Source organism: Sorex fumeus, unplaced genomic scaffold, assembly GCF_029834395.1.
Source record: "Sorex fumeus unplaced genomic scaffold, SorFum_2.1 ptg000054l, whole genome shotgun sequence".
NCBI classification, from domain to species: Eukaryota; Metazoa; Chordata; class Mammalia; order Eulipotyphla; family Soricidae; genus Sorex; species Sorex fumeus.
The window spans coordinates 3,356,346-3,375,556 of NW_026606111.1; the positions used below are offsets into that span (position 1 = coordinate 3,356,346).

Consider the following 19,211-nt stretch of genomic DNA (forward strand, 5'->3'; position numbering starts at 1 on the left):
CAATGTTATAATATATACACAACTGCATATAGATCGTAAGGTAAAGGTAAAGGCCCTCCCGTTGATCGTCGATTTACTCGAGCGGGCCCAGTAACGTCTCCATTGGAGACTTTGTTGTTACTGTGTCTGGCATATCGAATACTCTCGGCAGCTTGCCGGGCTCTCCGAGAGGGGCGGAGGAATCGAACTCGGGTCGGCCATGTTGGCCGCTTGTAAGGCGAACGCCCTACCCGCTGTGCTATCGCTCCAGCTTCAATTTTTATTTTTTGGTTTTGGGGCCACACCTAGTGATACTCAGAGCTTATTCCTGGCTCAGTAACTCCTTGAGCTCAGGAATTACTCCTGGCGGTGCTCAGGGGACCAGACAGGATGCTGGGATTGAACCCAGGATGGACTGAATCCAGGTTGGACGCATGCAAGGCAAACACCCTACCTGCTGTACTATATCTCCAGCACCACACTTCAACACTTCTATCAAATTAATAATGATACTTGGAAGCATTTTTTTGGGGGGCAAGGCAAGTGGCTTCCCTGCTATACTATCTCTTAGGCTCACATAAACTGTTAAACAAAAAAAACCTCCATCCACAAGCATCACAACTCATAAGTAATGTCAAAGATCAATATGACTTGTTTTATAGCAAGCTTATAAATGAGGATGCAACATAACATGACATACCATGAAAAGATTCACTGAATAAAAAGAAGTCATTATCATACTTCAGGTTCCTGAAGAGAACAGGCACTACTGATCACACACATTCTAGGGAAAGATAAACCATGCAAATACTTCCTTCAGGCCCAGGGATATAGCTCAAACAGTACAGCCTGAGTTCAATACCCAGCACTGCCAGATGTGGCCTTGGTGGCCTCCAGTACAGCCAAGTGTGACCCCTTATAAAGAAATCCAGGATGTCGGTCTAAGAAGCACTAGCACAGCAGCAGCAAGAGGTCTGTCCGAGCAGGGGGGTGAGGGATAACACACAGGTCAGTAAATAGAAACAGCAAAGGCATTCTGCTAGTAAAACCAACCATCTCGATTTGAGAACACATAATACAGTATTTTTTTCAGCAGCACTAAGGAGCCAGGCTGAAGTCTAAAAGACACTGTATTTGCTGATATTATTCAAGGACAGCTTGCCCCAGGCGTGCGCGCACACACACATACACACACACATACACACACACACACACACACGCACGAGAAAAAGCTAGAATGGACATTTTAAACTCTCTCGATAGCTAAAGACTTTAAATTTTGTTCACCAAAACTGTTTCATCATTATTTGTTCAAAAGATAAACTCTTATCGCGTCTTAAACTCCATAAACACCAAGGATCTACCTAAGTGGAAGTGTTCACCCTTAGAGCCACCAAGTCACCAAGGAGAGGGTTATCTTGGGTAAGTGTAAGACACCCCAGACCCAGCATGAGAAACATCTCCATGGAAATATGGAGCACTTTCCCACTTGGTTCAAAAGCAAGTCTTTCATCTTCCTATGGTTTTGCAGGATACTAAAATTCTCATTTTGCTGCTTATGAGAATATGCTGTAGTAAGAAATATTCCTAAAATGCCTTTCATCACCATTTGTTCTAAAGATAAACTCTTATCTCCCCTACAAGGAAAGCACTGTTAAGTATCACAACAAAGGCTTCAGTGGGTGGGGAGGGGGTTGTGGGGCCACATCCAAGGTGCTCAGAGTTTACTCCCTCCAGTGCTTGGGGCATGCAGTGCCCGTTTGGCTGGATGCAAGGCAACCGCCTTAGGCCCTGTACCATCTTTCTGGCGCTTTCTAAAAGTCGCTGTTGCTGCCCTTTGGGGGCCACACCCAACCGTGCCAGGTCGTACCCCTGGCTCTGCACTCAGGTATCACTCCCGGCAGGTTCCCTGGACAGAATAATGGTGTGGGGCAGAATAATGGTGTCGGGGATCAAACCCGCGCTACCAGGTGCAAGGCAAATGACTTGCCCGCCCTACGACCTCTCGGCCCGCCCTCAGAGCGCTTTTCAAAAGTTCCACGTAGGGTCTGGAGCAATAGCACAGGGGGTAGGGCGTTTGCCTTGCATGCGGCTGACCGGGTTCGAGTCCCAGCATCCCACTGTGGTTCCCTGAGCACCGCCAGGAGGAATTCCTCAGCGCAGAGCCAGGAGTAACCCCTGAGCATCGCCGGGTGTGACCCAAAAATCAAAAGAAAAAATTTCCACGTAATAATTTATCTAAGAACATGAAATGCATTCCTCTTTCACCTTGACATAGGCTCCCTTCTCCAAATTGAGCCCTCACTTGACGCTGTTTAAAAAAAGAGAAAAAAAAAAAAAAAGGACCGCGGGGTGAGGAGCCGGTGCAAAGGGCAGGACCGTGCGCCCACCCGGGTTCACGCCCCCCGCACCCCCGGGTCCCCGCGCAGCTCCGGGATGGGGAAAGGAAGACGAGGGGCTGGCGCGGGGCGGGGCGCTGCGGGCGCGGCCTTCCCCGCCGGCATCGCCGGCGTCCCCATTTTACAGATCAGGACCAAAGGCTGGAGTACAAAGCCGGGCGGCAGCGTGGCTCCGGACCGCCGCTCCCGCACCGCGCCGCCGCCGCCCGGCCAGACGCCGCGGGGGCCCAGCGTCCCCGCGCCCGGTCCCGCCGCGGACCTCGTCCCCCGCGCCCCGGGCGGGGACACACCTGCCCATTGTGCACGGGAACCACCTGCTGTGTTTGGCGCCCACCCGCGCGCGCATTGTCTGCAGAGGTCACCCGGCGGCCCGCGGCGGCGCGAGGGGGTGGGGGCGCCGCAGTGCCCGCCGCAGCTGCTGGTGGGCGCCGCCTGCAGCGTTCCCGCAGCTGCCGCCGCCCCGGCCGCGGCGCGTCCGAAAATAAAGGCGCGCGGCGGGCGGGACCCGGCGCTCCGCAGAGGCCGCGGCCGCACCCGGCCCCGCGCGCGGACAAAGCCGCCCGCGCCCCGCGCCCACCCGCCCCGCAGCCGGCCCGCGCGGCCGCGCCCCGCCGCCCCCTCGGGCTCGGCCGGCTCCGGCGCGTGGGCCGGGGGCCTCGCCAGGCCGGGCGGCGGCCGCGGCGCCGGCTCTCCGCCATCTTCCCGCCCGCGCCTGCGTTCTCACCGGCCGGCTGCGCGCGGGCCGCGCCGCCACGGCCCCTCATCCCGGCCCGCGCCGCGCCCGAGCTCCGCGGCTCTCCCGCCGCCGCCGCCGCCGCCGCCGCGTCCTCCGCCGCCGCCGCCGCCGCGTCCTCCCGTCACCAGCGCAACCTCCCGCCCTCCGCCCCGCCCCCGCGCCGCCCGCGCGCGCCGCCAGGGGGCGCGCGGCCCGCGCATTGCGCACGCGCGGCGCGGCGCCCGCCGGGAGTTCCGCCGAGGGAGCGCGCGGCCTGTCGGGAGGCGCTCCTCGTTCTCGCCTTTTCCGTGACCTTACGCGGAGCCTCAGGCCGCCTTCCCTGGGGTCGCGGGGTCCTGGTGTCCAGGCCCCTCGCATGCCTACGCAGGCCGACCCCTGCCTCGCCGGAGGTCCACATCCCCGAAAGGTTCTCCTGCGTCCTGGGACGACCCCCAGCCCCCGCGCGCCACTGACTGTCACCACCTTGAGCCTTGTTGGCTTTCTGGGCCCGCGCGCTCAACTCGCTCTGGAAGTCATTAGCCTCGACCCCCCTTCCTGAGCTTCAAATCCCTCCTCAGCCGCATATCTTTCGTCAGCCTCGGCCCACTCCTCAGTCTCAAATTCTTCCTCAGCCGCAGCCCTCTGCTCAGGATCGAATCCTTCCTCAGCCTCGACCTCTTCCTCAGCCCCTAATCCCTCCTCAGCCTCAGCCTCAGCCTCGACCCCTTCTTTAATCTTGAATCCCTCCTCAGACTCAAAGTCTTCCTCAGCCTCGGCCCTCTCCTCAGCCTCCACCCCCTCCTAACCCTGGAATTCCTCCTCAGCCTCAAATCCCTCCTTAGCCTCGCCCCTTCCTCCGCATCGAATCCTTCCTCTGCCTCGGTCCTCTCCTCAGCATCCAATCCTTCCTCAACCTCGGCCCTCTCCTCAGCCTCGAATCCCTCCTCAGCCTCAAATTTGCCTCAGCCTCAAATCATTCCTCGGCTGACTCAACTCCTTCCTCACCGTCGAATCCCTTCTCAGCATAGAATCCTTCCTTAACCTCGGCCCTCTTCTCAGCCTTGACCCCCTCCTTCCTTTCAAATCCCTCCTCAGCCTTGGCTCTCTCCTCAGTCTCGACCCTCTTCCTCAGCTTCTCTCTCCCTATGCCTCCTCTCTCCATCTCTGTCCAGGATTCTCCCCTTGATCAGCCAGCCCAGTGACTGTGCCCTGCTTTTCTCAGTCCTCTCAGCTGCCTGTCACTTCCCAACGTCATCTTGGCTAGTGTCCATAGGTTTTCAGCGTGCTCATGGGGAAGTGGAGAACAGACCACCAGGCTTGTTTGCCCCTCAAATTGCTGAAATTCGTTTCAGACGCCCCCCTTCCTCCCTTCCCCAGACCTCAGTTGTCACTGAGCTCCCCCACCTCTGAACAGTTGCTGCCCCTAATTATTTCCCTCTTCCCCACCTGAGCCAGGGTATTTGCTCCAGGCTCCAGGGGCCTGCCCATGGTCCTCATCCAAAAAGATTCAAGCTGAGGAAGAATCTCCTGACCACGCACCAGGCTGTCTTCACCGGGGCACCTCGGAGGGGCACAGGTTGAGCTTCCGTCCCGGCCCCAAGCAGAATCCTGGCAGCTGAAAACCTCCAGAACCTAGCCATAGCCATACTCAAGGCCACTCTCCATATGCTCAGACAAACCTCACCTATGAGAGAACTGGCAGAGGAACCCAGGTATGCAGGTCCCGTGGCTGAGATCTCCAAGCTTGCTCAGATCGGGACTGGGCCTCCTCCACCCAGCTCCCCAGTTTTCCAGTAGCGTGGCAGTAACACCCACAAACCACCCCCCGCGCCATGTATCAATGGCCAAGATCCAGAGACTATAAAATAAAACTCCTGGAAGAGAGTGATACAGTATTTCCTGGAGCATGAAGCTGCATTGGTGGCCACAAGACCTCTTATACTCAATCCCACTGATGTACCTAAAGTAGCACACATTTGTTTGGTTTTAACATAATTGCTTGTATTCTCTTATCACTTAATCACTTAATCACTTAATCCCCGTTATTCATCGATTTATTCGAGCGGGTGCCAGTAACGTCTCCATTCATCCTGGTTGCGTGCTAGCGTAGCCCAATGGTATCTGTTCGTTTTAGGAACATGTAGAGCCTCAAACCGATCATTTAGGGTCTTGACGAAGAAGTCTGACCATCTTATAGGTGGCCGTCCACGTGATCTTTTGATGTCTCGTGGAATCCAATCAGTAATGGCTCTAGTCCAGCGGTTGTCTGTAAACCTCATTACGTGTCCAGCCCATCTGATTTTTGATGTCTTGGCAAATGAGACAGCGTCCCTGATTCTTGAGCGTTGACGAAGATCAGAACTCCAGATTCTATCTCTCATTTGAGTGAATCGTGATATATTCCAAGCATAGTTCTTTCGATTCCTCTTTGAGAGACCCGAATAGCGTTCTCATCCTGTTTTCGTAGGGTCCAGGTCTCTGAGGCATATGTTAATGCAGGAAGAATAGTGGAATCAAAGAGATGTGCTCGTAGCTGGAGGTTCTTTGTCCTTTTAGTTATTTCTTCAATGCTCTTGAAGGCATTCCAAGCCGCTCTCTTCCTCCTGCGCAACTCAGGTGCCAGTTCATTCATCATGTTGATTTCTCGACCTAGGTATATATAACTGTTGCATTCGGAGATGGTGGTTCCGTTGAGAGCGAATGGAGCGTCAGGAACAAGGCTGTTTCTCATAAACATTGTCTTCGTAAGATTCAGCTGCAGTCCTGAACAAGCTCCCGGGAGAGCACAAGGCAGAGTCTCCTACCCTGTGTCTGACTATCCTCGCCAGGGCCCAACAGCTGAAGACCTCCAGGCCCCAACCAAGGCCTTACTGGAGCCACTCTCCACACACTTGGATAAGCCTCAGACATAACAGAACTAGCAGAGGAACCCAGGTGTGTGAGACCCGGGGCTGAGATCTCTAAGCCTGCACGGTTTGGGACTGGACCTGTCAGTAGCTAGACAGTTACACCCTCCAACTGCCGTGTAACCCCAACAAAGGCCAGGATCCAGAGATTATAACAACAAGCTCCCGGGAGCGCGCGGCCGGACTATTTATTTAATTTTCTCTAAATTTTCAGGATACCTTAAATATCCTTAAATATCCAACCCACACGGCAGAGCCTGGCAAGCTATCCGTGGTCTATGCCAAATAGACCAAATTGATATGCCAAATCCAGTAATAAATGGATCTCATTTCCCAGTATTCTCTTATATATGGGCTTAAATGGCTCCAGAATGAACTACAACAGCCTTCACACACTTCCCTCTTATTGTGGTGGGAAGATGCTCATTGGTGGGGTGGGTGTTTGAATATTATCTGTAATGAACTATTGTGAACTACTTCATGAAAATAAAATGTATAAAAATCGAAAAAAAAAAAGATTCAGGCTGAATGCACCCAACATACTCCATTTTGAAACTGGAAAAACATCACAACCAGGCCAACTTCACTTGGAACATGAAATGCTGGGCAGAGGGAGAGTGGAATAGACGGAGCTCATGCAGGAGGCTGCAGTCCATTCTTGGCAATGTGTTTTGGAGTACCACAGGCAGCCACCCACAGCACAGAGCTCGAAGTGGCCACTTAGCACCACCAGGTGTAGCCCCCAAACCAGGTAAATAAAAATAAAATTAAAATGCAGCATCCTTGACACTGATTTTCTCCAGGAGAGATATCTCAAAGCAACCATCAGGATTTCTCAGGCCTTTCTAGTTGAGTCTCCCAAGGGCCCATCCATGTCCATTTGTCTTTTGCCTTCCCTCCTCAAAACAAGTGTCTTTTTCCTATCAAACCCACTTCCTTATGGGGCTGGAGAGATAGTACAGCAGGTAGGGCACTTACCCTGCATGTGGCTGACCTAATTCGATCCCTGGAACCTTAAAGGGTATCCTGAACACCTCCAGGACTGATCCCTGAAAGTAGAGCCAGGAGAAAGCCCTAAGCACCAAGGTGCAGCCCCCCAAATTTTTTTAAAAACACAGTTTCTTTTGTAATGAGCTCACTCACTTGCATAGTCATTTGTTCAGCTGTTTCATTTTCTGCTTCATCTGTGTGTCCATTTCACTTTCACAAGCATACGAATGTTCTTGATAATTTCTCATCATAAAAACAAAGTTCTCCTTTAGGTTCACACTACTCCCAGGCCTTCTGGGTTTCCCCGAGGGCTGTACTGCTTAAAATAAACAGGGCAATCTTATACACTTGCTCCACCTCACCAAATCTTATTTCTATTTCATATTCTCCTCATCCACCAATTACACTGAAAGCATTCCTGTTTAGGATATCTATTGCCAACTCCACTATACTTTGTTCTGTGGCATTCTGAATGCCCCTCGAGGAACACTAATACTTTGAGTCTGATTTGCTTTTGTTATGCAAAAGTCCACAAATAGTTAAGACATATTAATATATGTATTAACAGCATATTTCAATATGAAAAAAGGCCTATGGGAGGATAGACAAACCAATAATTGTAAATTGAGAATTTATTTCTTTGACAAGAAAACAAAAAAATTCCAAGATTAGAATACTGAAATGTTGTGCTTGATAAAATTTAATTAACAGATACAGAAATAACTATCCAAAAAGCAAAAAATAAACATAATAGTTACAAAAAATTACCACAGTATATGGAAGGCAGTGAATTCCAGGCAATTGGTGAGGATGTGACTCAATGCCCCCCACACTGACTTCCAGGAGCAATCAGCAACCCTGAGTACTGCCAGGTATGTGCCCCAGAAACAAACAAATAGGCCAGAAAGATAACTAATAGTTGAGCACATGTTTTGCACAGGGGAAGCTTGGGTTCGAATCCTATAGCATACCATAGTTCTGACATCAGTCATTGTCTCTGAGTACCTCTGGCGTGGCCCCAAAACAAATATTAGTTTAATTCCAGAATTAACATTGGAATATGATCTCCAGACAAATGTAATGAATTTTAATTTTTGCTTTTTTGCTTTTTTGAGTCACACCTGGAGATACACATGGGTTACTCCTGGCTTTTCACTCAGGAATTACTCCTGACTGTGCTCCGGGGACCATATGGGATGCTGGGAATCGAACCCAGGTTGGCCGCGTGCAAGACAAATGCACTACCTGCTGTGCTATCACTCCAGCCCCAAATGTAATGAATTTTAAAGTTAATTGCAAACTGGAGGGCTGGAGCAACAGTAAAACGGGGAGGGTGTTTGCCTTGCACTCGGCCAACCCGGGTTCAAACCCTGGCATCCCATATGGTTCCCCAAGCACCGCCAGGAGTAATTCCTGAGTGCAGAGCCAGGAGTAACCCTGCAGCACTGCTGGGTGTGACCCGAAAAACCCCCCAAAATTATAAATTTCACTTTTTGTATTTATTTTGCTTTTTGGGTCACACCCAGCAAATACTCACGGGTTACTCCTAGCTCTGCACTCAGGAATTACTCCTGGCGGTGCTTGGGGGACCATACGGGATGTTGGGGATTGAATCTGGGTTGGTCATGTGCAAGGCAAATGCCCTACCTGCTGTACTATCACTACAGTCCTAAATTGCACTTTTAGAACTATGTTCTCCCTTGAACATGTACCTCTCTCTTTCTTCTGCTTCCAGTGTGAAGAAGCCCATATTCTCTCTTGAACACTTATTTCTCTCATTCTCTCCCCTCACATTTTTCTAGGTAAAATTTTCCTAGAAAATTTAGAAAGGAGAGAGAGAGAGAGAGAGAGAGAGAGAGAGAGAGAGAGAGAGAGAGAGAAGAAAAGCACCTACCTTTTCTAGAGGCAGGCAGGGGGTGAGGGGTGGGGGGTGGGGGGAGGGAACCTGGGGACACTGGTGGATGGATGCTGGGAAATGTACACTGGTGGAAGGATGGGTATTGGAACACTGTAGGACTCAAATGTAATCATGAACAGTTTTGTAAGGGTCTATCTCACAGTGATTCAGTAAAAAAAAGCTTAAAAAAAATTTGTTCAAAGGCGAGATAGCACAGCGGGTAGGGCGTTTGCCTTGCACGCAGCCAACATGGCCAACACAGGTTCGATTCCCAGCATCCCATATGGTCCCCTGAGCACTGCCAGGCGCAATTCCTGAGTGCATGAGCCAGGAGTAACCCCTGGGCATTGCCGGGTGTGACCCAAAAAGCAAAAAAAAAAATTTTTTTTTGTTCAATAAAACCTATTTTGCTTCACTAAAAATGTCAATTATAGAGCTGGAGAGATAGTATAGTAGGTAGGTTGCTTGCCTTACATGAAGCTGACCTGGGTTTTGTCCCAGCACACCATATGGTCCCCCAAGCCCCACCAGGATTGATCTCTGAGCACAGAGCCAAGAGTAAGCCCTGAGCACAGCTGGATGTGGAAAATAATAATAATAAAATTAATTACAGAGATAACTATAATACATACCACATGTCTTAACCCCCCTAGCACAAAATACCAATTATCCTTTAAAGACAAAAACATAAGAGGAAAATATTTAATAAACTGACCTAATGAATAATGTAAGAGCATATTTTCTAGAATAGCTTTAAAGAAGTGGAGGAGGGGCTGGAACAATAGTACAGTGGGTAGGGCGTTTGCTTTGCACACAGCTGACCCAGGTTCGATCCCCAGCATCCCATATGGTCCCCTGAGCACCGCCAGGAGTGATTCCTGAGTGTAAATCCAGGAGTAACCCCTGTGCATCGCCAGGTGTGATCCAAAAAAAAACCAAAAAATAAAAGTGGAGAAAATTTCATTGGGGCATTTCATTTCATGGGGTAGTAGAGAGCAGAGAGAGGTATATTTTCAAGGGAGAATATGGTTCTGAAGTGCAATTTGTAAGTTTTTGGCTTTCTGGGTCACACCTAGCAGTGCACTTGCATTGCAAACAGTTAACCCAGGTTCAATCCCCAGCACACCAGATGGTCCCCCAGGCACCACCAGGAGTGATCCCTGAGTGCAGTCAAGATTAAGCTCTGAGCACCTCTGGGTGTGACCAAAACCAAAAAAATAAAATAAGAAAAGGAAAGAAAGAAAAAGAAAGAAAGAAAGTAGGTAGGTTAAATGGATTTTTCAAAGAATACAAATAATTGAAAAGTTTGAACTAGGTCAGGGATGCAGTCTAACTTTGCATGTATGAAGCCCTGGGTGCAATCCTCAGTACCAAAATGGGGTGGGGGGGTAATTGAGCTAAATGTACCATTCTAGAAGTTTTAAGAAAAAGAAACAATAGCCTCAAATAAAAAGGAAAAAAGACAATAAACTAAAGGCAGGGGTCTTAGAGGATGTCTCAGCCATTTAAGTACCAATTTTACAAGAGAGTCTTACCTGTTTCATTCATTGCTATAGCCCCAGTGCCGAGAACTCTGGCGCCTGGCACATAGGGAATACCCAATAAATGCACTCATTAATAAATGAAGGAACAAAAGAATGACTAAGAGCTGGTACTACATCATGGTGGTAGAGCACAAGCCTTGCAAATGAGGTTCAAGGTTAGATCTCAGCACCATCACACAAAGGAATGGCTGATGCTTTTCATAATCATCCTTGTTTTCATTCTGGCTGAATGAAAACAAGGATGATTATGAGTCAAATGAGAGGCTAAGAGATAGTACAGCAGGTAGATGGTTGCCTTGCATGAAATCCATCCAGGTTTAATCCCAATACCACATAGGCTCCCCCAAACCCCACCAGAAGTAATCCCTGAGCACAAATTCAGAAGAAAGCCCTAAGTACTGTTAAGGTGTGGCCCTAACATCAATCAATAGTAAATAACTGTCAAGCTTTCAAATATTTGGTAAAGAAATTGTCAGGCACATTCCATTTTGGAATTGCCTGAATTCCAACTTAAATTCCTTTCTTTTACTTTGTGGAGTTGTTCTCTCTTATCTCTCCTCTCTCTTATACTTCCTCAATTAAGTTATTTAAAGAGAAGAGAGAGAGAGAGAGAGAGAGAGAGAGAGAGAGAGAGAGACGGAGGTAGGGAGGGAAGGAAAGAAGAAGGAGGGAGAAAGGGAGGGAGGTGGGAGGGAGAGAGGGAAGGAGGGAAGGAAGAAAACTGTCAGGGATGGGAGCAATAGTACAGAGGGTAGGGCACTTGCTTTGCATACCATCAACCTGGGTTTGAATCCCAGCATCCTCCCAAGCATCGCTTGGAGTAACTCCTGAGTACAGATCCAGGAGTAATCCCTGAGCATCACTGATGTAGTCCAAAAACAAAAAACGAATTAAAAAAGAAAAAAAAAAGAAAAACTATCAAAGATCACGGTCACGGTCACGGTCCTCCCGTTGTTAGTACAAAAAAAATTTGGAAACTACACTGTGTTGGTCTGAGTGGGCTGCTATAACAAAAAGCCTCAGAGTGAGTGGCTTATAAACAACAGACATTTATTCTCACTTTTCTGGAGGCTGGGAAGTCCAAGATCAAAGTGCTGGCAGATTTGGTTCTGCTCCAGGTCCACTTCCTAGTCTGCAGACAGTGACAGTTGCTGCTTTCCTTGTGCTCAGAGACTAAGGTGAAGGGCTGCATGAGGCCTTCTTCATCAAGATATTACTTCCATTCATGAGATCTTACTCATGACCTCCTCAGCCCCAATGTCCACCTCCAAAGACTATCATATTGAAGATTAAGTTACAACACAGGAATTTTGTGGGGTCACTTTTTACTATACCAACGACCAATTTAAGAACTGAGTGAGGGGCTGGAGCGATAGCACAGCGGGTAGGGCGTTTGCCTTGCACGCAGCCAACATGGCCGACACAGGTTCGATTCCCAGCATCCCATATGGTCCCCCGAGCACCGCCAGGAGTGATTCCTGAGTGCATGAGCCAGGAGTAACCCCTGAGCATCGCCGGGTGTGACCCAAAAAGCAAAAAAAAAAAAAAAAAAAAAGAAGAACTGAGTGAATGGGCCAAAGAGATAGTACAGGAAGTAAGGTACTTGTTTTGCTCGGGCTGACCCCATTTGGATCTCTGGCACTGCATATGATTCCCTGAGCACTGCATGGATCACTCCTGAGCACAGAGCCAGGAATAGCCCGCAGAGTGTGTCCCCCAAAACCAAAAATAAATAATAAAAATGAAGAACTGAGTCAAGAAAACCCACTGAAATTCAAAAAGCTTAAAGTATACTTTGCATGCTGAAACCCCATGTTTGATCCCAGCACGGCATGATTTCCTGAATACTGTTTGGTGTAGTTCAAAAAATAAAAACTGGAAAAAAAATGCTAAAGGATCGTGTAAATCAGGAAAATATATCCGTGTGACTCGTATTATTGGACCAAGAACAAAATGACATATTTTACTGAGTTGTAGATAAAAGTCAACATTTTTCGTTTTACTTTTGGGTCACACATAGCAGTGCTCCTGGCTTACTCCTGGAGGACCTGGGGATTATATGGAATGCCAGGCACCAAAGTCAGGTTGGTCACATATAAGGCACCACCCTACAAGCTATATTATCTCTCCAATCCCAATTTCAGATCTTTTTTTTTTTATCTTGGAAACTAAGATTTGATCCATTAAATAACTTCTGACTTTTCCTTTCCTCCAGCTCCTGGCAACAATTCTTCCTTTTCAGTTCTATTAATTCGATCACTTTAGATACCTCAAGTAAGTAGAAGCAAATATTTGTCCTCATTGACTCCTTCTTTTGCTCAGGATAATGTCCTCAAAGGTCACCCACGTTGTAACATATGACAGGAGTTTCTTCAACTACTGCCTAACGGCACACTTTGAGTACATCTCACATTCTTTTTTTTTTTTTTTGCTTTTTAGGTCACACCCGGCAATGCACAGGGGTTACTCCTGGCTCTGCGCTCAGGAATTACCCCTGGCGGTACTCAGGGGACCATATGGGATGCTGGGAATTGAACCCGGGTCGGCCGCGTGCAAGGCAAACGCCCTACCCGCTGTGCTATTGCTCCAGCCCCGAGTACATCTCACATTCTGTCTGACTTTTCATGCCTCTTTTTTTTTTTTTTGACTTTTCATGCCTTGATGGACACTTACTGCTTCTACTTCTCAGTTACTGTGAATAATGACCCAGGAGTCTTTTAGACCTGTTTTCAATTATTTGGGGTTTAGATTCAGAAGTAGAAACTGGGATCATATGCTAAAATGGTTCTTGAGATTTTTGGAATAGCTAAACTGTTTTGTTGCTATTGCTTTGTTTTTGTTTGGTCTCCCCAGCAATGCTGGGGTCTATCTCGGCTAAACTAGGAGGCTATGTGCTAGAGACCAAAGTCAGGGCCTTGTACATACCAGGAGTGTGCTCCAGCTCACTGAACTATCCACTCTGACACCAGAGCTATTTTCTGCAGCAGTTGTGCCATTTACTTTGGTTGGTTTACTTTGGTCCTACTGGTTTGGGGCAACACCCAGTACTATTCAGAGGGCAACTCTTGGCTCTGTGCTTGGGACACCTGACAGTACTCAGGGAACTGTATGATGCTGAGTCCAGGTTTTTTTTGTTTGTTTGTTTGTTGTTTTTGAGGGGGATCACACCAGTGATGCTCCGGGGTTACTCCTGGCTCTGCACAACCAGCAGTACTTGGGGGACCACATGGGGTGCCGGGGATCGAACCCTGGTTGGCTGTGTGCAAGGCAAACGCCTTACTTGCTGTACTATCTCTCCAACTGGAAGCCCAGGTTTTCTGCATACAAAGCCTGAGCTTTGTTCACTGAATTATTTCACACATTGCAATTTGGGCTGGAGCGATAGCACAGCGGTAGGGCGTTTGCCTTGCACACAGCACACAGCCAACATGGCTGACCCAAGTTCGATTCCTCCACCCCTCTCGGAGAGCCCGGCAAGCTACCCAGAGTATCTCGCCCGCACGGCAGAGCCTGTCAAGCTCCCCGTGATGTATTCGATATGCCAAACACAGTAACAACAAAGTCTCCAATGGAGACGTTACTGGGCCCGCTCGAGCAAATTGATGAACAACGGGAGGGCCTTTACCTTACCTTTTTATTGCAATTTACCTATTCTTGCTTTAATTATCTGTGCTTTTGATGTTATGTCCAATAAATACTTATTAAATTCAGTTTCATTCATCTCTCTCCCTATTGTCCTGCTAGGATTTTTATAACTCTAGGTCTTTGATTCAAATGAAGTTAATTTTTACAGTACATAAATAATGGCCCAAATTCATTATTATGCATATGGGTATTCTATTTTCCAGATCATTGGTTTATAACACTGTCCTTTCCTCACCGAATAATTTTGGTAACACTGTCAAAAATTATTTGGTCACATACACAAGAAAATTTACTTCTGAGTTCCCTATAGTAGTCCACTGGTCTATATTGTACAAGTATCAACATGCTGTCTTTTTCAATTTTAGCCATTCTAATAGGGATATAATTGAATGGGCTACAGCACATGCTTTGCATGTAGGAGTACCACACATGGCCTCACAAATACCACTGGGAGTGACCTCAGAGCACCCTCAACCACCACTCAATGTGTATCCCCCATGCAATTTTTGCTGTTTTTTTGAGTCACACCTGGTGGTGCTCAGGGCTTACTCCTGGCTAGCACTCAGGAATTACTCCTGGAAGTGCTCAAGGGAACATATGAGGTGCTGGGAATCAAATATGGGTTGGCTGTGTTCAAGGCAAGAGCTCTACCCACTGTACTAACATTCTATTTCACACACCCCACAGTTTTCTAATAGCAACTGTGTACATCAAAATCATGTCAACAATATTATAAGCATTTACTCTGAACTATAATAATTAAAAGACATTTTTGGGTTTGAGGCCATGTCAGCAGGGCTCAGGCCTAACGCCTTGTCTCTGTACTCACTGAATCTGCCGCATGCACGGCAAGCATCCAACCCACTGTACTATCGCTCTGCTCCTGCATAATGGGAGTGATGCAGTCTTTCCTGTTATTCACATACAAGAAGGCTCTGCAGCTGCTGAGAAGAGGGGACCAAGTGCTGTGTGAAGAGGAGCTGCAGTACAGGAGGGGGACCCTGGACTCCACCGACCACTTCCCTTCTGCAGGGATCCTGAGGGGAAGCAGAGCTGAGAGCTGCCAGTGCTGAGCCAAGAAGGCCCCATGCAGAAGATGGGGAGATTCCAGGTCCCTGTGGTTGCACCTCTATACCCCACCCCCTTCTTTCTTCACTCCTCTGTCCACTCCTGTGCCTAGTCCCTGGAGTCATGCATTGTTGGGGAGGGGTCAAACGAAGGGTAGGGGCAATGCCAGTGCAAGAGTGTCCTTAGGGTTCCATGTCAGCCCCATCAGAACCAAGAGAACACAATTGGGTGCTTTTCCAGAAAAAGGTCTTCACGTTTCCACATTGCAAGTGCCAGACCAGACTGTTTCACTTCCCCTAATTCCTGAGTCTGAAAATGTGGGAAGAGAGACGAAGGGTAAAGTTACAAAAAGCTTCTCAAAAGATAAGTACACACATACACTCTGGATACATACATACATGCACATAGGAAGAACACACATTTATATACAAGATGCATGCACACACTCTAGATGCATGCACACATACTCACAGGATACTCTAGATGCATGCACACACACATACACTCTGGATTCAGGTATGTATCCAACTGATGACATGGAGCAACTCTTGACCCAAAGCCTAATGATTCTTCTTGAACTCAGGGGTAGGAGAGTTGGCACCCCCCTGTGACCATCTTCACAGGAAAGACCAAGGTACTTCAATGTGTAGTCACATCAGGGGCTCTGGGGGACAATGATTGGAAGAGAGGAGAGCTCAACGAAAAAACCCAACTAAACGAATTTGTACTAAAGCTGACCTCAGTGCTGAGCCCTTTGTGATGTCTCCTTGTTTTAATAATAAAAATGCTCAGGAATGGATATTTTACCTGCTAATGAAACGTGAAACCTATGTCTTGCTCAATTCCACACTGAGTATGCACCAAGGAACACACCACCTTTATGAGGGAGCAGGAACCTCAATGCTTGTGTACTTAAGTGAGAACCTACCCTCAGCTTCCCTCCTGGCTATCTCTCTTTATGTTCAGCATAGATAACAGAGCTTTGTTTTAAGCACTATTCACCTGAGTATCCTTCCTTTGCACTTGCCACTTGAATCACAACCAGAAACACTGATTTGTCACACAAATACACAACTGTACATCATGCATTCAGACAGACCCATACCTTTTTCAAGTATGTCTGCATCTGCTGCTTTATGCATGTAATGTTAGTAATTTATATACTCTATATACTTTTGCATTTTATTTTTCATAGAACATTATATCTTGGAAATCCTTCTGAATAAAGAAGCATTAATCTGCTTCTCTTCAGTTAGGCATGCATCATAAGTAATTGAACTTGTTTCAATCTTTCGCTAATATTGAGGATTTAAAGGACCACCCTCGGGGGATCCTAACCTTGAATCAACCAAAACAGGTTTATCACCAGTACCCCACATTATCCTCAGAGTCCACCAAGAATGGACTCTCTTGAGCACAGAACCAGAAGCTATGACCACTGCCAGATATGTGCAGCCAACCATCCCTCACTCCCAAAAAAGGGCAACCTGTGCACACATTTTGCCCTTCTTCATTGTGGAATTGCTGGGTCGAAAGATCTGGCTATTTTAATGCTGAGAGAACCCACCCAACTGACTTTGTGAGTACCAGTGGTATCTCTGGTTAAGAGTGTTTTGTTCTTGTTCCAGTGATGGTGCGTGTGAGGACCACTCCTTGGTTCTGTCCGTGGGGTTTTGCTAAAGGTTGTGCAGCAGACTATACAGTGAGCGCTCTCTCTCTCTCTGGTTATAGTTTAAGCTTACATTTTTCTTCAGTGAACAACGAGCTAGAGGAGTGCGATAATTAAAAGACAAAACCTAAGTTAGTGCTGGAGGCCTGCAGAGGGAGCGCTTACAAGCCTTCAAGGAAAGCCCCAACAGCAAGTAGCTGCCTCAACACTTGCAGATGGGAAATCATCCCTGCCCAGGATCCTCTATCCTGCCCAGCAACAGCTCCACCAATGAGAAGTACTGCAGTTTGGTAATGTCGTTGTCACCTCCTTCCTCCCAGTACCCCACTCTGCCCCTCTCTGCTTCACCCTCCACTTCCCTTAGCTTCTCTCCTCCAGTGAGCTATCCTCAGAACACCCCTCACTCACCTCACCCTTTTAAGCAACTCCGTTTTTTTTTCTCCTGGGGAATCACTTTCATGGTCACTTTTTGTGCATGCATTTTCCATGCAACTCCTCTGACTCTTTTAGAATAAATTCCATCTGACAATACATTAGCTGGTTATGTTTTATTTCAAGTTGAGAACAATCTTCAAGGAAAAGAGTAATTTATAGTTCCTTTTAATGAAATATATCCATAGACAGTATGGACCTCAAACAAGTCAGCAATCCCTTGTTTCGCCTGAAAATGTATTTAGAGTGGGACTGAGGTAAAAGGCTGAGTGTATGCAGGTTTTTACATGCAGGAGGTCCAAGTTTGATCCCTGGCACTGAGCCTAGAGTAGCCCTGCATACTGCTGGGTGTGGCCCAAAAAACAGTGGTCCTTAGAATGCAAACTGAAAAAAAAAAAGCAAATTAACAGGAAGATGGAGTCTGGTGGTGAAGTATGCTTCTGAAGCTGGATATGAGTCTGAAGTACACCACAAAGCAAATCCTGTCACACAGCTTTAGCAAGAAGGGAGATAGCTTTAATTATGGTGGCCAATAGTGCAAGGCAGGAGGAGCAAAGCTCAGATGTACATACTTGTTGTTTTAGAGGAAATTTTATTATTTCTTTATTGCTTTTTGGGTCACCCAGCGATGCACAGTGGTTACTCCTGGCTCATGCACTCAGGAATTACTCCTGATGGTGCTCGGGGGACCATATGGGATGCTAGGAATTGAACCCAAGTCAGCCATGTGCAAGGCAAATGCCTTACCCGCTGTGCTATTGCTCCAGCCCCAGGACATTTTATTTTTTTAAATTTTATTTGGAGTTGCTCCCAAGCAATGCTCAGGGAGTCTGGGGCCCCTCCCAGGAATCCTAGATCAGCAGAGTGGGAATTTCAATGCAAGGACTCTAGGATGGGGCCCTGCTTGGGAACTGGGAACTACTGCAGGAGTCCAGCAATGCTGGGGTCCCCAGGGCCATACCCAACAATGCTTGGGGGCCTCAGGGCTGTGCCCAGGGAACCTCAGAGTATTGGATTTCAAGGTAGTGTCCACTGGGATGCAAGGCATGTGTTTATTCATTCTACTCTCTCTCCACCCCCAGAAAGCATTTTGTAAGGATACAAGGGGTCTGAAACTCTTCCATGTCTCCATTTTTAAAAAGAAAGAAAGAAATAAAAAAGGGTGTTTCTGGATAAATAGGATGAGGGCTTGAGGTCATCACTTATGATGCTATTTCTATGCACTTATCAGCGGTCACAGGTCTTAGCTCTATTGGTCTCCCTTGAGGCAAAAGGCAAGAAGAAAGGGGATGTGTACCTAGATGAAAACCAAACGTCAGAGAACTATACTTTTTGTGCAGTCAAGCCTGCCCACGTCAGACCAGCTTCACTTCCCAAGAGAACCATCTGGAGAATCCTGGGAGTGCAGTGTAGTGGCTTCTTCTTGGTTGGTATTTGGCAATGCCAGTCAGCAACTGCTGTTTGGCAGGGGCAGCATAAGTTTTGCATGCTCCCAAAGGGCTGCAGGAGGTAACTCCAGGGGGCACTAGCTTTTTTTTTCCCTTTTTGGGTCACACTCGGTGATGCACAGGCATTACTCATGGCTCATACACTCAGGAATTACTCCTGGTGGTGCTTGGGGGACCATATGGGATGCTGGGATCAAACCCGGGTCAGCTGTGTGCAAAGCAAATGTGCTGTGCTATTGCTCCAGCCCCGGCACTGGCTTTTTAAACACATACAGAGCAGTTAGAAGGATTTAAGAACCATACAAGGCAGCAGAATATGCAGACTAAACTTGTTCTTTTGTTTTGGAAGTATCTGGTAGCACTCAAGAGTTACCCACAGTGCATTGCTCAGGTGTTGTGGCTGAGATGGGGGTTATGCAGTGCCAGGGATTAATTTGGGCCTTCTGCATGTCAACCAGTCCTCCAGGCAAATCCTTCCCACCCCAAGCCTAGCTTGGTTGGTTTTGGAGCCACACCCAG

At 47.8% G+C, this 19,211-nt stretch overlaps 1 protein-coding gene across 1 annotated transcript in view; it reads right to left on the minus strand.

Annotated features, from left to right (window-relative positions):
- ARHGAP39 (Rho GTPase activating protein 39) overlaps positions 1-3,233 on the minus strand; it is a 62,611-nt gene extending 59,378 nt beyond the window's left edge. The window contains exon 1 of the mRNA XM_056125296.1: positions 3,103-3,233. The gene's annotated coding sequence lies outside the window, so the exon portion shown is untranslated. The remainder of the gene's footprint in view (positions 1-3,102) is intronic.
- Between the last annotated feature and the right edge of the window lie 15,978 nt (positions 3,234-19,211).